The following is a 7,583-nucleotide window of genomic DNA, read 5'->3' as shown; positions in this document are numbered from 1 at the left end:
GTGACAGGTCAGGTTACATTATGTTCAGTAGAGTAGTGTTGAATGAGTGAGGAAATTTCTGAACTAATTATAAATGTTGTATTAATAAGCTCCAGCAGCAGTATGCCTTTTCCTGCATCGAAAAAGAGAGGTTACGAATGAGTTTTTTGTGACAACTGGTTGGAAAATCCCATCTACGGACCATGGCTGGATAAATGCAAAGATCTATCACGAGCTAAGTGCAAAGTTTGTGAGAAAAAAATGACAGCACGCAAGAGCACACTAGATATGCACAACACAACAAGTGTGCATATAGTAAATCTGCGAGCAAAGAAGCAGCAAGAAGGCAAAGGCAAAGATGAAGGAGCAGCATTAGCCACCAATTTCCAAACGCAAGTAAAACTAGCTGAATCCAAATTTGCATTAGATATAGTAATTTATTAGAAAACATGACTTTTAAAAGGACAAAAATTACAGGAATAATAAAAAAATGTCATTAACAAAACTATTATTTCACAAATTAAAAATGATATGCGAGATAAGTTTTATTCAATTTTAATAGATGAAAGTACAGATGTAGCAAACATTCAACATGCGTGCATATTAGGTAGATATGTAAATGGATCTAGCATTAAAATTGTTTTGTTAGATTTAATACGTGTAGATGTAGCAAACAGTAAACATTTATATTTAAATGTTTACAGTTTACTTTAGATAATTATAATTTATCACTAGACAACCTTGTAGGTTTTTGTGCAGATAATGCAAATGTTATGGTAGGTGTTAACAATTTGGTCTCATCTTGTTTACTGGCAGCAAACCCCGAAATCAGTATCTTTCCGTGCATCTGTCATTCTTTTTATTTAGTGGCAATGCACGCTTATGAAGCCTTACCGGAAAAGTTATACACATTTTTACAGTTTCTATATTCTTACTTTTCTTGAAGTCCAAAAAGACAAACAACCTTAAAATATAAACAAATAGAAATGAAAATGCTTATACAGAAAATACTTGAACCCTCTAAAACTCGATGGCTTGCACTGAATACATGCGTACAAAGAATCTTATACCAATGGCCTGTGCTATTTAAATTTTTTAAGAATGATACTACCCAAAGTGAATCTAAATCTGCAGCTAACATATTTAATAGTTTAAATTGCAAGTGCACTGAAGCTTATTTAAAATTTTTAACACTACCGGTAGAATTGATTTCAGAATATAATGTTATATTTCAAAGTTCAAAGTTTAGTATTTACACTGTGTTACCTAAATGCCGACAATATATTATTGCAACACATTGCTAAATTTTTTATTAAAAGTATGTATGCTAATAGTATAAATCTTTATCAAATTAACATTGATGAAGAAGACATTTTGTTTCCCCTCGAATCAATTTATATTGGCGAAGATGCCATACGTACAATAGAAGAACTTAAACATACTAATCTAGCTAAAAATGATGCAAAAAATTAAAATCTTTTATGAGCATGTACAAAAATTTTATAAAATTATGTTTAGAGAGATTTGCAATAGAATATCTTTTAATGAATTATTCTTAGATGATTTATCTTTCTTATATCCAGAAGATTCTCTAAGTGTTGGTCACAATTTTATTTCAATATCTAATATTCTTGATAAATTTTCTACTAAATTTCATAAAACACAAGTACAGTGGGAATGGCTCTCTCTTACCAACTTTATTTCAAGGAGATAAATTAGACTCAATGAAAGTTATGGATATTACCGACTTTTGGAATAGTGTGAGCAAAATAAAAAATTCTGAAGGAACTGAATTATTGTTTTCAAATATTGCCAAAGTAGCACAATTGTGCTTGTCAATGCCACATTCTAATGCAGACGTTGAAAGAGTTTTCTCTTTAGTAACAAATATTAAGACAAAACATAGAAATAGACTAAAATCTGAAACAGTTGCTGCTTTAACACGGATTAAATTAGATTTTAAAAATAAAAAACAAGACTGCAGAACATATCCAATTTCAAAAGAAATGTTACAATTATTTAATAATAAACTGTATAAAAGAGAACGGGTGCCGGAAAGTCTGGAGGGAATATTGTTGCCAGAAATAGATGATCTAACAGGCAGTGAGACAAGTGATTGTGACAGTATGTAAAATATATTTATATGTATGATTATGTATTATATCTATACGTATGTTACGATTGCTGAATGTATATTTAATAAATACTTTTTTTTTCTTTATGTATATTGTATTTTAAATGTTTATGTATATTATACTTTATATTTTCATAGTACATGTACTTTTTTCTATATTAGTGTATTTTATATTTTTATATTTTTGTACTTTATATATATATTTTTATGTTTATAGTACTTGTATTTTTTATTTTTATATTGAACTTTATATTTTTTATATTATATTATACTTATTATAGTTCGAGATATATTTATATATGTATATGAAAATTAAAAGGATATACAGAATATTGAAATAAACTATTTTTCATAAATTTATATTACGTGTATTTGTCATTTTTACTCTCCTTATATTTTGTTATTATTTCTAAAACCTAAACCATTTGATATATATGTAGATATGTATAAGTAAAATTTTTCTTATGTAGTCTTCTTTATGTGCTCAACAATCAAGACAGAACGATTTTTGCTAGTACAGTATGGATAAATATGGTTATGCTATAAAGGTTAAGTCAAACGTCAAACAGAGTCGGTCACGTGCATCGGTTGCTAAGGCATTCCCACCACTCAACGTAAATTATTCTCTCTCCTGCGTGACGTCACGCTGTGGCAAGTTCCACTGCAACGCTGCGCCTGACACTCTCGCTACTACCACATACAGTCCTATCCAATTTCACTCTAATTTCTTAGACCTGTCTCTTCTTACTGTTTTGTCATAAAGCAGGACCTTTTCTCCTACCTCAAATGCTGCTAGCTTAGTTTTCTTATCGTAGGAACGGGTGGCCTTTTTTTTTCTTCTTTGAGTTTTTCTCGCGCTACTCGATTTGTCGCTCGCAATTTTTCTTTTAATTCTTGCGCGTAGTTTTCTAAATTATACTGCGTTGATGGTGGTTTAGTTAGGGCAGTCGGTATCTTCGCATAACGTTCGTGTCTTTTGAATGTTGCTTGTGTGACATCTTCTTAATTCTCTTGAGACGTGTTTCTTCTGCCTTTACTGTGCTTTTATTTTTTATTCTATTTTCTACTTTACTTCGTTTTGCCAGTTTCTCTATTTTCACACGCAGAGTTTTGATTCTTGCTACTTTTTCTGCAGCACTCACTGGACCTTCAGGGCATAAACATTTTTCTGACCGTACTGAAAAATGCCCTACAACTCCTTCGAATTGCTTTTCACTTACTTCTACGATTCCTGCTTGAATGTAGTTTGTCTTAGCTCGCCCTGTCATTTTGCTTCTCGGCTGTAATGCACTTTGATACGGATGCAATGCCATGGATTCTTTCCCTATCATAAGCCTTCCCTTTTTATAATTATGCACTGCATTGTACTTTTTTAAAAATTCGTTACCTAATATGCCTGGGTAATTAACAGGAAAGTCGTCTCTTACTACATATACTGTATGCTTGATTTCTTTATTTTCCAGCTGTATAGTAGCTCTCACCTTGCCGATCACGCTTGCCTTATGTCCCGTCACTCCGGTTAGTTCCAATCACGTTTTTTCCGCTGGTGTTTTTTCTTTTAAATATTTTTTCTTAACTAGTGTCATTGTAGCTCCAGTGTCTATAGCATGTCTACTTGGCCTCTTTTTGCTTCTTTTATCGGCACTATTATCAAGTCTAATTCTGCTTGTACTGCATTTATTTCTATTGTTTGAAGTTTGGCCACTGACACAGATCTTCTTTTTCTTTCATCTTCTTCTTCTTCTTCGTCACCACTGGACGATTTGCTACTGTCACTTCGGCTTTTCTTTTGCTGCATGTATTGCTTTGGCGTTTCCCTTTTTACTTTTCCTGCCGTTCAGTGACTAGCAATTTTCTTTGACATGTCTCGTCTTCTTTCAGTAACTACACTGCTTATCCATAGCGTTTACTTTGCCACTGCGCGGTTTAGGCAATGCCACTCTGTTTGATCGGCACTCTCTTCCGTAATGTCCGATTTTTCCGCACTTAAAGCATTCGTAGGTTTTACAGCTACTACGCGCTTGTACTGGCATGCGGCTTTTTAACTTTATTCCCGCAGCTTTTTTTTCTGCGCTTGCTCCAGTTATTGCTTCCTGAAGCGTACCGTATCCACGCGAACGTACTATCAACTTAAGTTCCTCGCGTAAGCTTATTTGAAAATGGTGCAGTGCCTGCTCTTTTATTATCTCCAAAATTGTACGTTTTTGTTCCGTGGTGCGTATCTTTTCTTCAACCATAGATTCATACAGCTCTATGGCAAGCTGGTTTACGCGCTGCCCGTAATTTAACGCGCTTTCCTCGTGCTTTTGTTTGAAAGAACTAAACTCTATCTGCAAGTCAGTCGTACCCTTTTTTGCTGAGTACGTATTTTCTATCTCGCTTTTTAACTGTTCGAAACTGTGGATATCTCGCGTTTCAATATCAAATAACGCTTGTCCCTTCAGTTTGGTGCATAATATTGCTTCTAACAAAGTCCGCTAGTCGACCGGATTAATACTCTTCATCGCATACGTACACGCGCTTAAAACTTCGCGTAACTGCGCCTGTGACTTCCCGTCAAACGTTGGTATCATGGCACGCGCCTCTTTCAGTGTCATGTAACCAAGTGTGCGGTCTGATTACGTACGTCGGCGGCCGTTCGCTCGTACATTACGTCGAACTCATTGCCGCGCTCCGGCGGATCGCTGTTCGCGTAGTTCACTTACATAGCAGGTTACCGTATCCATGCGTGCATTCATTAACTCAAAAGAACGTGTTAGCTGACGCAGCATTACGTCCACGGGGTCGTGTGTCTGCCCGCTCAGTCCCGCGGCCCCCTTCGCTCCTAACTCGTTTCGCATCCTGTCGATCTCCCGCTTGACATCTTCGCGAGCCCGACCCAGCGTTGTTGTGGAACTTGCGGCACGTGACGTCACGCAGTAGAGAAGTAGAGAGGTACGACTCGCGTGGTACTTTTCTCACCAATCGTAAATTACCTTCTCTACCGCGTGACGTCACGAGTGCCGCAAGTTCCACGGCAACGCTGGCCTGACCTCTGACCTGCTCGTCATCTACCTGCTCTATTCGGTCAGCATTCATTGCGTTACTTCGAAACAACTCGCTTTTGTACGATACTAAAGAACCTTTCTGAGTACCACTGCTCGGGGTTCCATTGTTCTCAACTCTACCGCGATTTATTACACCCTGTAAATGACCGGCTATATTACCGTCTAAATCGAACGGCAACTCTCTTTTTATAATCACATTCGGATACAAATTCCTATCTTGCTTATTTATTTCTGCTTCTTGATAAAGCGCCGCCGGTGCGATTCTCGGTTCCCGTACCGGTAATAGACTTTGTAATGACCGCGCTGATTGCTCAGATTGTACGCCGCGTTGTTGCAAACGCCAGTTACCGAACATTTGTATCGCTTGCTTTTACAAAATATTGATTCGACTTACAGTAGTTGACCTATTTCCGTTTACGAAAGTTGTATCTGTGTGGTGTTGCTGACTCAGCTTTCCTCGCGCCGCTGTTACTGCTGCCTCGCCGCTTTGCTGGTTTGTTGTTTCAATGCTTCTCTGCTCTGCTGCTACCGCTGCTTCGCCGCTACCGCTGCCTCGCTTGCGTTGGCTGCCTTGTCGCCTTTGCTGCTTTTTCGGATGTCTTTTGCTGTTTCTTTGGTGTCCTTCCTGGCCCTTCCGTCACAGCTGCTTGTCTGCTTGCCGTTTGCTGCTTCCAGAGTTTCCCGGCGGTAGATTTTGTTTTCGTTCCGCTACTGCAGTCCGGCCGCTTCCTTATCTCCGCCTTGTATCACTGCCCGTCGCTTGGCTTGCGTTAGGTCAGTGTTGCCGTGTAATTCGAGACTGTGAGTTCGCAGTGTCTTTCTTTCTCTTTTGAACCCGTAGTTTGCAAGACACTTTTTAATGACTGCTTTTATTCTCTTTTTGTTTTAGGAGCAGAGCTTAACGGAATCGGGGTCATAAGTATTTTATATTTGTTTATATACTTTTTTTTGAATCCACCGCTTTTTTTAACTAGAACTTCTCTTTTTCTCCTTTTTCACCCAGAGTCCGTTTCCTTGTTCCAACCGGAATCTCCTGCAGAGTCCCGTTCTTGACACACGGAATGATAGATCCCACCGCTGCCACCAAAATTTGTTGGAAGTCGAGGAGGTTGGTTGGGGAGAAGAATAAGTTCTATTCTTGAACGTATAATATTATTTTTTATGCTCCAGTTCCTTACACTGTTCCTTCACCGTTCCTTACACGGCTATTCCTCACTGCGGTAAATTTTTTGGTTTGCGGAGCCACACAGTGAGCTAGCAGTCTGATCACGATCTCTGCTCTGCTTTATTCACGCGATCGATTTATAATAGATCGATCGCGCCGATTCAGCAGGCCCACCAGTCCTAGCAAACGCCCGTACTAGTTACCGGTGCCGGTGTTGACACATGCTGCATTGCACTTTGGACAATGCGGCGATGTGTCGCACCTTGTGGCAACCAGCAGTTCTTCCTAGAACTGCTGCTGCCCCGCAACCTAACCAAGTCATTGAGCAATGACAGTGATGTCTCACATTGCTCAATAGCCTCACTTTATTTAACTTATTTTAAAAAAATTGCTGCACAACATACTTAATAATATTGTTTTCTCTGATGAGGCAACATTTGAACTGACTGGAAATGTAAATAAACACAATTGTAGGTTGACTGGAGTGACGTTAATCCTCACTGGAAAAATACAATCATACCCAATATCCACAAAAAGTTAACGTATGAGCTGGTATTCTTAATGGTAGACTAGTTGACCCTTTCTTCATTAAAGGCAATTTGACAGCACAGGTATACACAGCCATGCTTCACGAACAAATTGTTCCAGCTATTCGAGACATAGCTGGTGGAAATATGGACGAAATTTATTTCCAACAGGACGGAGCTCTACCTCATTGTGGTGTCATTGTCCGTCAATATTTGAATGAGGTTTTTCAGGACAGGTGGATAGGGCAAAGGGGTCATATTGAGTGGCCACCTCGGTCTCCGGACTTGACCCCACTTGACTTTTTTTGTGGGATTACTTGAAAAGTAAAATTTATGCCACCAAGTCTCAAGATTTAGATGATTTAAGAGGGAGAATAACTAGGAGAGATATAATACCGCCTATAGGAGAGATAGAATACCGCCAGAAACGTACCGGAATGCGGTTTCAGCTGTTTATAACAGATTGGCACATTGCCAGGCTGTTGAAGGGCAACAATTTGAACATTTGTTGTAAATTGTTTGATACAATTGAATATTTTGCCCAAGCTGACCAATTGGAATAAAGTTCGCCTTAACTGGCCGGACCCACACGCCACTCTTGTCTTAACTGGCCGGAATCACACGCCACTTAACAAACTGTTAATTTCAAACTTTTATAACTTAAAATGTACTTAATGAAAAAATGTTTTATTATAGTGTTTTGGAAAGCTCTCAAAAGAAGCTAAAAAAAT

This window comes from Pseudomyrmex gracilis, unplaced genomic scaffold (assembly GCF_002006095.1).
Source record: "Pseudomyrmex gracilis isolate BER0280 unplaced genomic scaffold, ASM200609v1 scaffold_536, whole genome shotgun sequence".
In the NCBI taxonomy this organism is placed as follows: domain Eukaryota; kingdom Metazoa; phylum Arthropoda; class Insecta; order Hymenoptera; family Formicidae; genus Pseudomyrmex; species Pseudomyrmex gracilis.
The sequence above is the reverse complement of the archived record's forward strand: the minus strand, read 5'-3'. Positions refer to the sequence as shown.